The 19327-nt window shown below is 42.1% G+C and overlaps 1 protein-coding gene across 1 annotated transcript in view; it reads right to left on the bottom strand.

Moving 5' to 3' along the window:
- Window positions 1–18784, bottom strand: part of LOC144768561 (sulfotransferase 1C1-like) — a 284323-nt gene extending 265539 nt beyond the window's left edge. Inside the window, exons 1-2 of the mRNA XM_078652333.1 lie at window positions 18644–18784; window positions 18462–18558 (exon numbers count right to left, since the gene is read on the bottom strand). The gene's annotated coding sequence lies outside the window, so the exon portion shown is untranslated. The remainder of the gene's footprint in view (window positions 1–18461; window positions 18559–18643) is intronic.
- Between the last annotated feature and the right edge of the window lie 543 nt (window positions 18785–19327).

The following is a 19327-nucleotide window of genomic DNA, read 5'->3' as shown; positions in this document are numbered from 1 at the left end:
CATTTGACCCCAGTCCTTAGGGAGATACAGCTGTTTTTGGAGGGGCTGCTAGAACAAAACATCGTTCTATCCCCTACTGTGGTTTTATTAGGTACTGACGGCAAGCTGAAGGCAGAAGGGGGTGTGGAAGCCCTTGTTTTTAGCTCAGTAGCTGTATTGCGCATACTAATCTCTGCTGGTTGGAAGGACACTACAGCACCCACGTTCCAGCTGTGGCTCACTAGGCTTTTAGGAATGCATAATATTGAGGAGTGCCTGTATGATTTTAAGGGAAAGAAAACACGGGAAATGGGCAGAAACATCTGGGCCCCCCTTAGGAAATGGAGGGAATCTAGACGTTGAAAATGTATGGGGAAGTGTGTATAGAGATAAGTTGTCCCCATGTATATATTGATTGATCTGTCCTGGTATGAATTCTTAAAGTTATCTGTTCTTTTATAATTGTTATTTATTGTTATTAATGTATTCATTCTGATTGTGTAACTGTATTATATATATGCTGATTCTCGTTTTATACCTCAATTCATCGCAACATCTCAATAAAGAAAATTACAACAAAAAAAAGTGTCACAAACACTGCCTTTTATATTTCTACTTTGTAGGACATGTATCATTGAGAAATATATTTACTCATCACCACACCCATAAAGAGATTCACTCGCCCAAACAAGTGTTTCCACGAGCAGTATTAAACTCATATACCTAATAAATGAACTATTTACACATTTTTGAAGTCACACACCTCCCACCCAACCACAAATACATTCACTATCCCATACAGATACTCACGTAACTAATTAATAGTAATATAGACTTTAGCTAGAAACCAACTTATGTAGTAGTTTACACAACAAGAGATACAGTGAAACAGATATTCACACAGTTTAATCACTATCCCATATATTTAGTGAGACACTTTAAATTAGTCACTTAGACAGTCAATCACAGTGCTACTAAATGCTCCATCCAGACACTTATACATCCACTCATTCTTCAATGCAGATTGCTATATATAATACATATTTAAATATTGAACCAAACCACATTCACTGAATGATGTCATCAGTGATGTAATTTGAGATGTCATCAGTGATGTCACTGACCATGTCATGAATGATGTAATATGTGACATCATCAGCAGTGGATTGCGGGCGCGCGAGTTATAGTTAGTACGACTAACTATAACGGAGGAATTTCAATGGCTTTGTACGAGTGAAATGTCTAGCTAACTATAACACCCCTGAAACCTATGGTTTTTTCAGTGAATTTCTAAGGTTTTTTTAAATGCTAATTCCTAACTATAACATGCCATCGCCAGTAGGTAGTTATAGTTAGGACCTATTATCCATAGGAAATCTGCAACATTTGATTTGGAATAACTTTGGCTCCGGCTGACGAACCTTCGCAAAATTTTCAAAACTGGTGGGGCGCTCCGGTCCGCTTCTATTCTGAAAGTCTCGGGGTGATTCGTGAAGCAGGGGTTGAGAAAAAAGGGGGTCCCAAAACATGTTTTCCCCGTGCAATTTTCCATAGGAACCGTTCCTCGCGGCTACAGCCTGAACTGCTGAATGGAATTACACCAAATTTGGCAAAGAGGTAGTCCTTGATTCAAGACTCATGCCTTTTTCATGAATGGTGTAAATGCATTCAGTAGATACTGAGAAAAGCACAATTAAAATCACATATAGCTACGGCCGCGCAGGATCCGCGCACCCTGCCGAGCACGAGCTGTATTCTAATTGGCTGTCAACACTCCAAATGAGGAAGTGTTGACAGCCATCTTGTGCCTCAGTAGAACCGAGGCACAAGAAACCTAATAAAAAAACAGGCAAAACGCAAAAAGCTGAGGGGGTCCCACAACTACCCCCAAGGCCCCAAAATATATATTTTTTACATCGGCAAAATCCACGCAGGGTGTGAGGATCTTGTTGATATTGGTTATTAGCCCCCGGGGGGGCCAAATCCTGGTGGCAATTAAATAATTTAAGTGGGCGGCCCAAAGGGCCCCCCCTAGCCCTGGGGACCACCATCCCCGAGGCTTTTAACAGAAATTGGTGGGGGGGCTCAAAGGCCCCCCAAGCCCCGGGGACCGCCACCCCCGGGGCTTTTTGCTAATGTATGAGAAACCTGTATGGGGGGCTTGAGCCTCCCCACACGCCCCGGGGACCGCCACCTCCCGGGGGCACTACGTTTTTTAATTTGGGGGTCCATTATGGACCCCCAAGCTCTGGGGACCACCACCCCCGGGGTTTATTCAAATGGTGGGAGGGGGGCCACGCGGCACACCTCCTGGAGCCCTTGATGGCCCTGGGGACCGCCACCCCCCAGGGCCGGCTCCTGCAGTGTCCTGGGGTGCCCACCCCCAACCATGCCATTTGCGGCTCCAACCCTTTCATTGCAAACTGCTTTGCTTCATTGAAACCTTCAGGGAAACCTGCTCTCACTTCAATGAAGCAAAGCAGATTGCTTTTCCACAAGGGGAGCAGCATGTTAGCGGCTCCCCATGTGGAAAAGCAATGCCGGCTCCCGCAGAAGGCGGGAAGCTGGCTGGGACCGTGGGGGGATTGGGGACACCCCCCACAGGCCCCAACGAAGAGGGCCATCCCCGGGGGATGGGGTCCCCGGGGCTACAAGTGGCCCGGGAGGGGGGCCACGCGACCCCCTCCCCTTATAATATAATTGCCCCCCCTGTCCATATAATATACATTTTTTTTTAAATGAGCCAGGCCTGCCCCAAGGGGTGGGGTCCCTGGGGCTATAATAGGCCTCAGGAGGGGGGCCCACATGGCCCCCTCCCAAAAAAAAAAAAAACAATGGCCAGGCCCCGGGAGATAGGTTCCCCGGAGCCAGAAGTGGCCCGGGAGGGGGGCCACGCAGTCCCCCTCCTAAAATGTTTTAAAAAATGGCCATGCCCTGGGGGATGTGGGCCCGGGGCAATTTTGGCCCTTCAGTGAATTTCTAAGTTTTTTTTAATGCTAATTCCTAACTATAACGTGTCTGAAAACTATGGTTTTTTCAGTGAATATATATATATATATATTCACTGAAAAAACCATAGGTTTCAGGCCTTATATAATTAGGAATTAGCATTTAAAAAACCTTTAAAATTCACTCAAAAAAATATAAGTTTTAGGGGTGTTATAGTTAGCTGGACATTTCACTCATACAAAACCATTGAAATTGCTCCTATATAGTTAGTTGTACTAACTATATTTCGCGCACCCGCAATCCACTGCTGATGATGTCACATATTACATCATTCATGACATGGTCAGTGACATCACTGATGACCTCTCAAATGACATCACTGATGACATCACTGATGACATCATCCAGTGAATGTGGTTTGCTTCGTTATTTAATTATGCATTATATATATAGCAATTTGCATTGAAGAATGAGTGGATATATAAAAATAAATATTTGGATGGAGGATTTAGTAGCAGTGTAATTGACTGTTTACTTGACCAATTTATAGTGTCTCACTAAATATAGTGGATAGTGACTAAACTGTGTGAATATCTGTATCACTTTGTCAGTTGTTGTGTAAACTGGTTCTCCAGTTGGTTATCAGCTATGTGAAAGTCTATATTAGTTATTGATCAGTTAACTGAGTATTTGTATGGGAGAGTGAATGTGTGTGTGGTTCGGTGGGGGTGTGTGTGACTGCCCAAAGATGTGTGAATAGTTGATTCACTAGATATATGAAGTTAAAACTACATGTTCTAACAGTTGTTTGGGTGAGTGAATATCTTTATGGGTGTGGTGATGAGCAAATATATTTCTCAATGGTACATGTCCAACAAACTAGAAAAATAAAAGGCAGTGTATGTGTCAGTTGTTGTATATAAATAAGTATACATAAGACTCAATGATTGTGTGAGTGACTGTATGGATAACTGTATATTTGTAATAATGATTTTATAATTCACTAAGTATGACTTACTATCTAAATGAATAGATGAAGTTGTGTTTGTATAAGTGTGTAGCTAAGTAAATATGTAAGTATGATCCATTGTTTGCATAAGTGAGTAGGATGACTTCATATGTGAATAGGATGTGTGCTGGTGTGTAATGTCGATATAGGTGTAGAAGTATTTTTGATAGGGTTCTATTGTTCATTGACAGCATGTATGAGTGAATCTACAGGTAAGTGATTAGATGTGTGTATACATCTATGAATCACTGAGTGGGTTATTAGATACTTGTATTGCTGTGACAATGGATTCAAATATGATACTCTGTATTTTACAAAGAGTGATGAAAGATTTTACTAGTGTATGAAAAGGTGTATGTGATTGTCACGTGGATGATGTCATCAGTGATGTCATCAGTGATGTCATTTGAGATGCCATCAGTGATGTCACTGACCATGTCATGAATGATGTAATATGTGACATCATCAGCAGTGGATTGCGGGTGCGCGAAATATAGTTAGTACAACTAACTATATAGGAGCAATTTCAATGGTTTTGTATGAGTGAAATGTCCAGCTAACTATAACACCCCTAAAACTTATATCTTTTTGAGTGAATTTTAAAGGTTTTTTAAATGCTAATTCCTAACTATATAAGGCCTGAAACCTATGGTTTTTTTCAGTGAATTTGCAAGGTTTTTTAAATGCTGATTCCTAACTATATAATGCCTGAAACCTATGTTTTTTTCGGTGAATTTCAACGTTTTTTTTAATGCTAATTCCTAACTATATAAGACCTGAAAGCCCACCAGGAATCTCCAGTATGCACCAGGGGACTGCATTGCAGAGAGGTGTAATGAAGCCACTTCCCTTTTTACACCTTTCTGCAACGCAGCCCCCGGGCGTGTTTGCAGAGGGGGAACTAATTCCCCTTGCATACTGGGGGTCCCTGGGGGCCAACTAGCCCACTGTGAACCTGCAGTATGCGCCAGGGGCTGCATTGCAGAGAGGTGTAATGAGGCCACATCCTTTTTAACACCTCTCTGCAACGCAGCCCCCGTGCATGTTTGAAGAGGGGGAACTAATTCCCCTTGCATACTGGGGGCCCCTGGGGGCCAACTAGCCCACCTGGAACCTCCAGTATGCGCCAGAGGGCTGCATTGCACAGAGGTGTAATGAGGCTATGCCCCTTGTTACACCTCTCTGCAACGCCAAAGTATAGGACATGATAATCCAAATCCAAATGTTTCTCAAGAAAAGTCATAAACCGTGTCCGTGGGTCATATCTGCCCAAATGTCGATATTCCGAACGATTGAAAATGACTTTTCTTGAGAAACATTTGGATTTGGATTATCATGTCCTATACTTTGGAATTTTTGAAAGACTGACTTTGAGGATGCTATAAATTACTCAAGTCTGCCCGAATTGTGTGGGTAAAATTGATTCCTAGTCACTTTGAATAAGAATGTACTTACGTCTCGTCTAACATTTGGAAGAAATATCTAGTTATATGACAACAGGATACCGACATAACTTGAAGGAAATAAGAACGCCCTGAAGAAGTTCTGTTGTACAGAACTAAACGGGTCGGCTGGCTGTGGTACATAAACTTAAGGAAAATAAAAGCATTTGAATATACACCAAGATTCAGCGCTTCAATAAGGACTCTAAGTGATATGATTTGATTGGACTTGTTATGCAAGTGGTGCTGTGCCAAACTTTGGAATATTCTCCACTACTCTCTACTACTCACTCTCTACTACTCCACTACTCTCTAATACTCACTCTCTACTACTCATTCTCTACTACTCTACTACTCTCTATGACTCTCTCTCTACTACTCACTCCCTACTACTCACTATCTACTACTCTCTACTACTCACTCTCTACTACTCTCTACTCTCTACTACTCACTCTCTACTACTCTCTCTCTACTACTCACTCTTTACTACTCTATACTATTCATTCATTCATTCAATAAACTTTATTTCGGTTAGTTTTAACCATAAAAGTACGTAAAATATACATTATCATTATTCCACAGTTCATTTTTTAATATAAAAATTAATATACATCATATGCAGTCAGAGGGGAGAAGGCAAATTGTTAAAACCATTAAAAAAAATTAAATATTTTTAAAATTATATTGTTTAAAAAGATTAAGACCGCATTTGTGATCCCAAATACTTCACACGTCTCATCGGATAAGAACATAAAGTGCCCCATTAATTGAGTAATTTCCTTCGGATAGACCACATAGAAAACAGAAATTTAGTTATAGCAGACACTATCAAAGGGTTCGTGTCAGACTTCAAGATCCTAAAGAAGACTTGATAGTCCCTTATACCCATATTATTACATAATTGTTTTATCAATTTTTCCGTATATGTAAGTAGGCTGGACAGAAGAGAGTAACATGCAAAGTGGTTTCATTTTCAGTTCTACAGCCGGGGCATAAATGAACTGGGCCCCCCGTCCACCTATCTGTCATAGAATAAAGGGGCAGTGTTCCAAATCTAAACTGTAAGTACAGCTTCTTCGCCAAAGTGGGTTGAATTGCATCTATTTCTTGTTCAGTGAATATTCTCCACTACTCTCTACTACTCACTCTCTACTACTCCACTACTCTCTAATACTCACTCTCTACTACTCATTCTCTACTACTCTACTACTCTCTATGACTCTCTCTCTACTACTCACTCCCTACTACTCACTATCTACTACTCTCTACTACTCACTCTCTACTACTCTCTACTCTCTACTACTCACTCTCTACTACTCTCTCTCTACTACTCACTCTTTACTACTCACTCTCTACTACTCACTCTCTACTTCTCACTCTCTACTACTCTCTACTATTCACTCTCTACTACTCTCTCCCTACTACTCTCTACTACTGCCCCTCTACTGCTCACTCTACTACTCACTCTCTACTACTCTCTACTACTCACTCTCTACTACTCTCTCTCTACTACTCTCTACTACTCACTCTACTACTCACTCTCTACTATTCTCTACTATTCTCTCTCTCTGCTACTCACTCTCTACTACTCACTCTCTACTACTCTCTACTGCTCACTCTCTACTACTCACTCTCTACTACTCTCTACTACTCATTCTTTACTACTCTATACTACTCACTCCCTACTGCTCTCTACTACTCACTCTACAACTTACTCTCTATTACGCTCTACTACTCACTCTACTATTCACTCTACTCACTCTCTACTACTCACTCTCTGCTACTCTCTCTACTGCTCCCTACTACTCTCTACTACTCACTCTCTACTCTCTATTACTCACTCTCTACTTCTCTACCTCTCTCTACTAGTCTCTACCTCTCTACCTCTACCTCTCTACCTTTACACCTCTACCTCTCTACCTCTCTCTACACGCACACATATACACATATATATATGCATATGCATTTATATATATGTATGTGTATATATATATATATATGTATGTGTATATATATGTATACATACATAAACATATATATTCTGCATATCTATATAAATACAAATATAAATGCATGCATACATATACATATATGCATACATATGCATGTTATTTACATGAAAGTTTGAAAAACACTAATAAAATCAAAGCTAAAAAGCCACCTCATTACAAACAGAATGGCTTTAACTTAAACGAGGGCGAGATCTATTGCATTTTCAATGCTTGTTTACTTTGGTTCCATCAAGAAGGCATTCAGATGTGTCACACATTTGCCATACATTCTGAATGTTAGCACTCTAGTTGCTCATTAGATCACTGTAGTAAAGCTACTGCTCACCAGGGAAGTCTGCTGCTGGTATGGTAGAGGATTTGAGAAGTCACTCAAAATGTGCCCTAATTTTTCTTTCTGAAGCACTAATAATAATTTCTATGGCAAAATGAACCCCCTCATTTTGTTCCTTTTTAAATTAAATGTTTTCAGACTTACCACTTCATTCCAATCAAGATGGCTTCTGGTGTGCCATACTTTTGTCATAGGTAAGACTGTTAGCGCTCTAGTTGTTCTTTTGAACACTCTAGGACATTCTGTCATTGGGCTATACTTGGGCTACATCTGGGTGATATTTGGGCTACATTCTGGGCTCCTTTGTCTCTGGTGGCCATCTTGGGAGACTGCATGTCAGAATTTTTTAATGAAATAGAAGAGGATTTGAGAAGTCAATCAAAATGTGCCCTAATTTTTCTTTCTGCAGCACTAATCATAATTTCTATGGCAAAATATACCCCCTCATTTTGTTCCTTTTTAAATTAAATGTTTTAAGAGTTACCACTTTATTCCAATCAAGATGTCTTCAGGTGTGCCATACCTTTGTAATAAGTAGGACTGTTAGCGCTCTAGTTGTTCTTTAGAACACTCTAGGAGGCTGCAGTAGAACACAAAGGAATCAACTGACAGTCTCTGTCCTTGTTGGATGTACATGTTTTACTGAGAATGTCAGACTTCATTCTCACATGACTGAGAAAGATAATGTGAATTTACAGAAAATATGCTTTCAGTTTAGCTTATAGATCCCCTTCCAAACCACTGTGGGAAAAGCATGAGATACTAGTTTTCTTTCAAACATGATTCATGATATCCCAGCAGAAGGCTTTTTCACATGGTAAAATCACCTTAGAAAGCACCACAATTCCTAAAATGAGTATGGTACCATCAACAAATGGTTTATAATGTAACTAAAGTCCTAAAACCTTCTATTAACTGCAATGCTTTTTAATGAGGTGCTATCATGTATATTGGTCCCAAGATGGCTGCCAACACTTCTTGGGTGAAGTGCTGACAGCCAATCAGATCTCACGATGAGATGTGTGGTTAGGCTCCGCCCAGATATATACATTTTTTCCTTTTAATTTTCTCAGGAACTACTGGAGGGATTTACACCATTTAAGCAAAAGTGTGATCTGCGAATCAGACTCTACCATTTTGCCAAATTTCTAGTAATTCCCTTCAGCCGTTCGGGCTGTAGCCGTGTCTAATCGTCCTATGGAAAATAACATGGGGAAAACACGTTTTAGGACCCCCCTTTTTTCTCAGCCCCCATTTGACGAATCCCCCCAAAACTTTCAAGAAAGGAGCGGAGCGGGCCATCTTCTTTGAGAAATTCGCGAAGATTCATCAGCCGGCGCCAAAGTTATTCCTAATAGAATGTTGCAGATTTCCTATGGAAACTAGGTCCTAACTATATATACCTACTGGCGACCGCCAGTAGGTAATATACGATATATGATACACTTACCTGTGAAATACTTACATTTATGATGTAAAGGAATGCGTGATAAAGGCATATCCCTAGTAACAATTTGCATATTCCTGGTAAAAATGTGCATGGTAAAGACATGCATGGTAAAGACTCTTGCGTCTTAATGTATGCGTGGTAATGTTATTGCAAGGTTCCGGCTGTGTTATAAAGGCTGTTTCCCAAAGAAGGAGAGTGTGGAAAGACAACAATGGAGAGTAACTAGATGAAGTGTGAGACAATCAATTGAAAGGACTTCAGAAAGAACGATGTGTAGAAAGAGGGATAGAAGTGACTAATGCAGTGAGCAGAATTGCCAAGAAAAGTGATGTTGAGGGAAGAATAATAGTTATCAGTAAACATCAGTGCTCACAGGCATTGCTAAACATAATAGGTCTGACTTGTTTGTTGAAGTATCGATATTTGGATGCACTAACATAAAATAAAGATAGAAGAACCCTGGTACTGGCCAGATGGCATGCTGTGTCCAGAAATGGATTTTAGTTCACGTTTTTCCAAAACCCATAATTTCAAAGGCCACACTTGGAAAGAATTCCTAAACACTCGTATTAGGTCTTGCCCTTTTTAGAGGCCTCCACCTTTTTAATGTAAAATAAATCAATGTCCAACACGTTTAAAAAAATTACCTGGGCTATTAATGCACATTTTTTTGTTGAAGAGGAGGAATAAGTGGGACTGAATGCGACTAAATATGACTAAATTATGACTGATTTGTAGAGGTCCATAAACTAACAAATCGTTGGCATGGTCTGGAAGTGGCCACTACCTTCAAACTAGAATCAATCAATCAATCAATCAATCATTTATAAAGCGCGGTACTCACCCGTGAGGGTCTCAAGGCGCTGAGAGGGGGGGGTGCTGCTACTGTTGGAAGAGCCAGGTCTTGAGGAGTCTCCTGAAGGTGAGCAGGTCTTGGGTCTGCCGCAGATGGGTGGAAGGGTGTTCCAGGTCTTGGCGGCGAGGAAGGAGAAGGATCTGCCGCCGGAAGTGGTTCGTTGAATGCGCGGGACGTCGGCAAGGGCGAGGCTGGTGGAGCGGAGCTGGCGGGTGGGGGTGTAGAAGTTGAGTCTGTTGTTGAGGTAGGCTGGTCTGGCATTGTGGAGTGCTTTGTGTGCGTGGGTGAGGAGCTTGAAGGTGATCCTCTTGTTGACGGGGAGCCAGTGGAGGTCTCTCAGGTGGGGGTTGATGTGGCTGCGGCGGGGGACGTTGAGGATCAGTCGGGCGGAGGCGTTTTGGATGCGTTGTAGTCGTTGTAGGTGTTTGACCGGGATTCCTGCGTAGGGTGCCTTGCCGTAGTCCAGCCTGCTGCTGACGAGGGCTTGGGTCACAGTTCTTCTAGTTTCGGTTGGGATCCACTTGTAGATCCTGCGAAGCATGCGGAGGGTGTTGTAGCAGGAGGAGGAGACGGCGTTGACCTGTTTCGACATGGAGAGGGAAGAGTCGAGGATGAATCCTAGGTTGGGTGCGTGGTCCGTGGGTGTTGGGGCTGTTCCCAGTGTGGTTGGCCACCAGGAGTCATCCCACGCCGAGTGGGTGGGGCCTAGGATGAGGACCTCCGTCTTGTCCGAGTTCAGTTTCAGACGGCTGCTCCTCATCCACTCAGCGACGGCCTTCCTACCCTTGTGGAGGTTGGTTTTGGCGGTGCGCGGGTCCTTGGCGAGGGAGAGTATGAGCTGGGTGTCGTCGGCATAGGAGATGATGTTCAGGTCATGCTGGCGGGCCACTTTTGCGAGGGGGGCCATGTAGACGTTGAACAGGGTCGGGCTGAGGGATGAGCCCTGGAGTACGCCGCAGATGATGTCGGTGGTTTTGGATCGGAAGGGTGGGAGGCGGACTCGCTGGGTTCTGCCGGAGAGAAAGGATGTGGTCCAGTCCAGGGCCTTCTTCTGGATTCTTGGAGGCGTGTTCTTAGTGTGCTGTGGCAGACCGGGTGGAAAGCGGCTGACAGGTCCAGGAGGATGAAGGCTGAAGTTTCGCCATTGTCTAGCTGGCGCTGGATGTCGTCTGTGGTGGCGATGAGGGCTGTGGTGGATCTAGGATGTTGTTGTCCTCGAGGTGGCGGGTCAGCTCCATGTTGGCTATTTTCTCGATGACCTTCGCCAGGAAGGGGAGCAGGGAGATGGGCCGGAAGTTCTTGAGGTCTTTGGGGTCCACCTTGGGCTTCTTGAGGAGGGCATTGATGTCGGCGTGCTTCCAGCTCTCCGGGAATGTTGCTGTGTTGAAGGAGATGTTGATGACCATCCGTAGTTGGGGTGCGATGATTGCGTCGGCTTTGTTGAAGACGTGGTGTGGGAAGGATTGGGCAGAATTGTGAATTGGATTCCGACTACCTGTACAACCTGGAGTCACCATGTGGAAGTAGGTACAGGCATTTTATACAATAAGAAATTATGATGTAACGATGTCTTTGTTTTGCTGTGGCAGTGATTAATTATCAAAACAGTAAGCCAAGGGCCCAAAGTTTTGCTCTGAAGCCCGTTGTTGGCCAAATACAAAAGTTGTGTTATCTTGATCCCACCTCATGCCTTTTTCTCCTGCTCTTTTATCTCTTGCAGTCTTATGTCTGTCTGTCTGTCCATCCACCGGCCTGCCTGTGCACATCAATGTAACCATACATATCTATGCATCACTGTGTATACCTATGTATGTCTATTTATCCATATGTATACCTATTTATTAGTCTCTCTGTCTCTTGCTCTCTCTCTCTCTCTCTGTACCGCTGTCATGTCCCTCTTTTGCTGTACTCTTTTCCCTTCCGCTGTTCCTCCTCTTTTCTGTTTTCCTCTCAAGCTTGGTTTGATTCCACTTGGTGCCTCTCTTCTCTGCACTCACTTCTCTGCCTGCCTTCTGCAGATGATGAGGTGAATGGGAAGATACTGGGAAGTAGACAGGTAATGAAGTGGAAGGAAGGTGCTGGGGATGAAGAAACAAGGGGGGTGAAGAGATGTGAGGGAAAATGGTGAAAATACAGATAACAGAAGAGAAAAGAGAGGAAAAGAGAGGAAAGCAGTACAGAATGCAGATATATTGGAGACTGGTGAGTGAATCAAAGAGGATTAGAGAGATTCATGAGATAAATCATATTGTAGAGAAGACAAAGGGGAGAATGGTGAGAAATGGTGGAGAGCCCATGGAAAGATGGGGATGTATAGGGAGTAAGAAAAAGATAAGGTGGAGAGAAACAAGAGAGAATGGAAAAGTAGAGGGGAGAGATGGGAAGAGGATAACGTGGGGATGTAGTAGAGAGGTTTAGGTTGAAAAAGCAAAGATAAGAATGGAGAGAAACAACAGAAAGACAGGAGAGAGAATATTGTGAGGTAAAGAAGAGCAGAGAAAAGGGGAAAGTGGAGGAAAGAAGAAAGGCAGAATGTAGCGATATATGGAGGAAATTAGAAGAAAGAGAATGAAGATATACAAGAAAGGGGGTACAGGTGCAGGGAGACTAATAAGAGAAGAAAAAGATTTTTCAGATATGAGAGTAGAATGAAAGGTAACTAGATGTGGACGTATGCAGAGAGTGAAGAGAGGGGGAGAAAGAGGCGAATGAAAAGGAGTACTGCCAAAAAAAAGGAGAGATGAGGGTTAAAGGCAGTGAAAATGGAACATCAGTGGAGAATGGAGGAAGGGAAGGGCAAGTGGATACTTGAAAGTTGGATTTTGGGAAGAGAGAAAGGGGAATGTGGCTAGACAGAGAGGAAGCAAGGGGAGGGGAAGGGCGGTATTTAGACAGAAGTAAGTAGGCATATCAGAAGAGTGAATAAGAGAGGGGAAGAAAATATATACGGGGCAGAGGATGGAGTATGAAAGACAAAAGAGGAGAAGCAAGAGAGAATGCTAGGGAGTGCATATCTATCAATAGTGCATCAGGTGCAGTGGCACTTGGGCTCAGAGGTCTTAAGGGACAACTGAATCATGATCACTGCTGCATTTCGCTAGCCAACCACCATTCATTGGGTGGAGGAGAGGCTTTACCGTGCATGTACTTGGTTCCATGTCTCCATTGATATGCCACAGCACAGTCTGAGATAATTGAAACTGACCAAGGTTATAAAACTAGATGTGCTGCAACTATTTCATGAACAAAATGAGGGAGGGTCTATATCCACATCAGAGCTCATGATCTGGTTTAACCCCTTGGACGCTCATGACGAGCTGAGCTCGTCATGAGCCAAGGCGCTCCGGTGCTCATGACGAGCTCAGCTCGTCATGGCCCGTGGAACGCTCAGGTGCGGGGAGAATTCCCCTGCTGTGCTGAGCGTTCCACGGGAGGCAATACACCTGTGACGAGCTGAGCTCGTCATGAGCACAGGAGCGCCGTAGCTCATGATGAGCTCAGCTCGTCATGAGCATGGGGGCGCTGTGCGCGCCCCCTCCCCCCCAGCACATCGGGGGAATAACCCCCGCAGCGAAGGGGTTAAACTATATTTCCGATGATGCTCCGTAGCAGCCCATTGATGCTTTTGATCTTAGTAAGTGGTAGCCTTTGTTGAGAATAGCCATCTGAAAGTTGCTAAACGGTCATCATAAAAATGTTAGAGATAAACAATTCAGAATCCTAAATCAAACACAAAAAAAGTTGTATACCTTAACTATCGAAGGAAGGAAAAAACAAAACCACAACTGCAAATTTTGTACTCTGAGTTTGAGATTGGATCTTCTAAAAATGAACCAAGACTATTACATTACATTTGAAGTCTGGCAACCTTATACATTGAACCTTTATTCTTGTAACATTCAGGACTATTTTTGAGTGCAATAATGATCTTACAATATATCAGGTACCACAGATATGAGGCACTAATGACCATCAAAGGTACAACAAAAACATGATCAGAGCTGCACCACAAAAAAAGGCAAACAGAAAAGTAGTAAAGGAGTAAGGATTTCACAGTCAAATGTGACAGTGTTTGTAAATGACCATCTCTGCACGGTCCGATTATGTTACCATCAGCCAACGCGTTTCTTCAGGGCAGAAAAGATGTAAGGCGTCTATGCCAATCCAATTTATGCATTATAAATCAAAAGGCATTCTTTAGTTTATATGCCAATATGAGGCATCTGTATGGTGTCGAGGTTATAGTCCAAGCAATGAGCGAATCAAAGGAAATATTCAAGGGTCTACAGTTGGTGTTTTCGAGTAAAAAATCAAAGATTGATATATGGATCCCGATGATATATGGCCCTTGGATGGGGAAATTGTACACCAAGCCGTATACACTGCGATTGGTATCAGCAATTTCGGGAGACCAACTCGGGAAACAACATCCTCCTTGTCTCACGACGACACGTTGTCGGTTTCTCGAAATTGCTGACACCAATCACAGTGTATACAGCTAGGTGGATAATTTCCCCATCGACGCTTGAATATTCTCTTTGATTCACTCATTGCTTGTACTATAACTTCAACACCATACAGATGCCTCATATCGGCATATAAACTGAGAAATGCCTTTTGACTATTGATGCACAAATTGGAGTGGCATAGACGCCTTACATCTTTTCTGCCCTGAAGAAGTCCAATGTTTTAATGGACGAAATGCGTTGGCCGATGGGTTTATGAATGAAATACACCACAATAAAGGAAGAAACATAGTTGGACCGTGCAGAGATTGTCATTTACAAACAGTGTCACATTTGACTGTGAACTTCTTACTCCTTTACTACTTTTCTGTTTGCCTTTCTTTGTGGTGCAGCTCTGATCATGTTTTTGTTGTACTATATTCCCCTGGTGAGGGAGGCATCGTTTGGGCTGAAGGTGCACACAGAGAAGTGCACACAAGGATATTAAATACTATCCTACATTAAAATGTTACAAAGGTGACTAACGGTGTGGGTGCTGTGTTTGTTCTCTGGTCCACTGTTAACATTTCAATGATTTGATAATAAAAGTAGTCAACCATCACACTTCTAATTGGCGTGCTCAAAGTTGTTCTGACTTGCTAGAGTACGGTCTCATTTGTCCACACATATAACCATGTGGCGATACGAAATTCTATAGGAGAGCCAAATTTACCACCCATTTTGTGGACCTACAGCTGAATCAAACAGTTCTTGACTTATTCTGTTTTTAATCTCAGAACTCAAGCTGTCCATGAGGACTATCCGAATTGCCAATCAGTCTCGCTTGAAAGTAAGTTCAAAGTGAGGTGTACATGAGCAGTGACTGATGCACGCTAAGGCACACAGAGAAGAGGTGCTGTGTAATAAGGTGAATAAGGTGATGGTCTCCTGCTGAACACATAGATTTTACAAGCTGTCAGAGAAGGATTTTTTTACATGGAATCTCACATATTACTGCAGTAGGAAAGAGTTTTTATATTGATTACCTCATGTGACAAACTGTGGATATATGTGGTTTTATTCAGCACAAGCCTCACCTTAAGGCATTAGAGTTTTTACATGATCATGTGTATAAGTTACACATATTATTTTAGTCACAAGTATATTAAATGACTGATGCTTACAGTGGTATGTGCCCAGGAATTAGACCCCCTTTACACATATGGCAGCAGTAAAAAAAAAAAAAACATTGGCAAAGCCAATAGGTCAAGCGTTGTATGGCAGCCTTTTGGCAATTCTTATTTTGTCATGGTTTTTGCAAAACCTTAATGTTCAAGAAGCTGCTAGGTGTTTGTCTATCTAAAAAAATTGACTGAATGCAAAAAAGCCCACACTACCACAGTAATTCCCGGCACTGAAGGGAATTACTTTGTGTATGGATGTGCAGGCCATAACTCATAATGATGTCACTGTTAAGTAACTTCAGACACTCGTGAAGAGTTGAAACGTAGGTTTATTTCAATGCAGTTTAACACCCACAACCAGAGCCGTTCAGTCGTGAAGATTCAACGTGCAGAATGACGTTCCTAGGAATCTTCACGACTGAAAAGCAGCAAGATAGAACATAGAACATAGAACATAGAGTGTGCTACCGCGTGACACTATTGTAATTATACAACATCTTCCCCAGGAATCTTCATGACTGAAAAGCAGCAAGATAGAACATAGAACATAGAGCGTGCTACCGTGTGACACTATTGTAATTATACAACAGTCACCCAATGACTGAAGTGTGCTTGAATGTAATGGAGAAAAATGTGAATGACATAACCACAGACAAGTGAATAAAGTATGTCTGAAACCCCTATACCTGCGTTAAACACATAATTTTAGTAAAATGAAAACATCTTGGAAAAAACATACACTTAAAAGGCTAATTGTTCTGCCATTGCCAATCATCTTTTTGTCTTTGAGAAAGAAGGAAACAAAGAATGAATGAAAGGATAAAACGACCAATAGAAGAAAGGAAAGAAAGATGGAAAGAAAGAGCTGCTAAAGCTGGAATGTGTCCTGCACACTCTTCTGGTAGAAGAATACTGCTATCACCTTAAGCTCTAAACACAAGGGTAACACTAAAGTAATGATAAAGTAAGAACAAAAACATTGACCGTTTAGGGAACTATTTGGTGTGCTGATGAAGAGAAAAATGCAGTCACCGAAAACTAAGTAAACCAGTTGCAACAGTAGGATGACCTATTGCTCCATGTTTTACTGTAGTGGGCGGAAGTAAAATTTGAATGACACAACAGACCTATGAACAAAGAAGGTGGCTGAAAGCCCCTTTAAATAAGTATATTATACATATATTTTAGTGAACTCAAAAGGTCTTGGCAAACACCAGGCCTAAAAGCACTTCAGAAAAGAGACAAATCTGCAATAATAGTTGATTTCCTCACCTACAAGTGCCACCCTATTGGTTCACCCACTTTTGAGGGGGTTTCATTGTGCTTGGATTCACAATGGCCCCTTAGCAGTTAATTCCTCTCACACTTCCCCGGTCAAGAAATAACTTTTCCTATCTTCTCTATGGGCCAACTTCTGACTTGATCTAAGCTCTAGATCCACTCTAAAGTCTCTTAAACATGCAGAATTACTTTTCAATCCGCTCCACTGTCTGCTACGTGAACTGGGCATTACTTTTAAGCTTATGTACACCTGGGAATGACACTTTCGTGAGCTGGGCCAACTACTCTGTGACCCAGGCCCGAAACGAGGACATCATTTCATTACATGTTTGTGTTTCACGAAACGCTTTCCACAAATGTTTATTAGAACTTTAAACAGATGCAGCGGAGGTGTGGGCTGCGAGAAAGGGCCTGTGGTAGAGTCCAAGAAATGTCTCTGTATGCTAACCAGCACTCTTTAAACCAATGTAATCGCAAAATTATTTTTTTATTAATTGCACGTGGACCATGGGCCCCATACCTCACTAGTTTAGCAGAGGTTGGGTGCCAGAAGGAAGGTGTATGTTACGTTAAACATTTAAATTGGTATTTATGGGTCTTTTGACTTTGGAATGCATTGAGAGAAGGATGTATTGTTAAAATGATGGAGCTAGAGTTAGATGCAGAAAAACAATAATTGATAGAGAAAAGGAAGGATGCATGGAAAGAAGGAAAAAAACATGAAGAAGAACGCATGGATGGATCGGAGAAAGAAGGATGTATAGATGCATGGAAGAAGGAAGACTGGGTGGATAATGAATGAAAGAAAAAAGAAGAATGAAGAAAAAAGGATATATGGAAAAGAAAGAGGGATAAGGAGAAGGATGTATGTAAACAGAACAGAAAGATGGATGGATGTTCAGAAAGGATGAAGAAAAAGAAATATGGAAAGACATGAGTAAGAAAGATGGTGAGAAGGATGGAAGGGCAAAACACTGAAAGAAGGATGGAGAGAAGAAAGGAATTTTCAGACATTCAGAAGGGAGAAATGCCCCCAAATGACTGCTAGGTTTGTTTGACTCACCCACTTGCTTCCTACGGTTCAAAGTGGGGAGTATTGTATTTTTCTGGCTACTCCCTTGATTAATTGTCATTATATTTTACCTGGCTACGGCATTTTACTACCCCTGCACTAGGAGCACCTATTTTTCTGGGGTTTACACTCAGGCAAAGACAGGTCCCCTACTCAGAAACACACAGACAAAAATATATAATCTTTCACGCATCTTTCAAAATGTGTAGATAATATCCCTTCCCATCTTTTTTTCTTCTTATGCAGCAACCTAAACATTAAACGCTTCCTCCAAGAGCGCCACCCCCCAAACCCAACATTTGTTATTGCAATACCACTTCTCTGAGTGAAAAATACATCCTGCAAAAGTTAAGTTGTACTAGATTTACTAGAAAAATGTCCATGGAGTCATGTATGTATGATTAAAAAACTCAAACCCCTCTCCTCTCTAATCCCAGTTAACAAGTTGTACCTGAACAATCTGTTTGCCTGGTCCTGGAAAAATGGGCTCTCTGGCAGCCTAGCTTGTTGAGTGGGCGCAGCTCTTGGCGTTCAGCCGCAGCAAATCCCTGTAAATTGAGAACTTGATGGTAAGTCATCCTTAGCAGTAAAAAAAAAAGCCTGCTGTTTGCATCTTGTGCTGATCCCCCTTACCGTTAGCCCTTTCACTGGTGAGAGAAGGAGTCAGTGGCAGCAGGAGTTCACAGCTTTAACCCATGTAGCAGAACTTCAAAATGACATAGTAAAAATGTGCTGTGTTCATGTGGCCGGGCTGGAGAAATGACCTTGCGGCTAGTGCTGCTAATGGCAAACCATGTTTGAATCCTGGCCCAGCTCAGCATCCTGTGATTGTGGGCAATGTCACTTAATGTCCCTGTGACCAAATAATGTGTAACGTTCTATGCTCATGTCCAGTGCTCTAAAGCCTGCAGGCTAGGATTTTGGTGAATAAAACCACAAAATGAAGCATTGTGAGTCTGAACAATTTGTTTCCCAAGTCCTGAAGAACAGCATTTATTTCCTTAAACAGTTTTATGGGTGGGACACTAACAGCCTTGTGAAAAGCTGAGCCAAGGATCTGGCTAAGCTCCAAGAGCTAAAGCATGAGCCAAGCCATCCAAAGATATAAAACAAGCAGCAAATGCCATAACGATTATATATATATATGTTTGTGTGTGTGTGTGTGTGCATTTGTGTGTGTGTAAATAAATTAGAACATTAGAAAATCTACAGTCGTAGTTAGCACTTATTTTTATGTTTATGCATCACTTACACACATATTTCTATCGTATTTGTGCCAAACACACCTTAAACTGCACAAGCATAACAAATTCATAG

The sequence above is a fragment of the Lissotriton helveticus genome, chromosome 7 (genome assembly GCF_964261635.1).
Source record: "Lissotriton helveticus chromosome 7, aLisHel1.1, whole genome shotgun sequence".
Taxonomy (NCBI): Eukaryota; Metazoa; Chordata; class Amphibia; order Caudata; family Salamandridae; genus Lissotriton; species Lissotriton helveticus.
The sequence above is the reverse complement of the archived record's forward strand: the minus strand, read 5'-3'. Positions and strand labels throughout refer to the sequence as shown.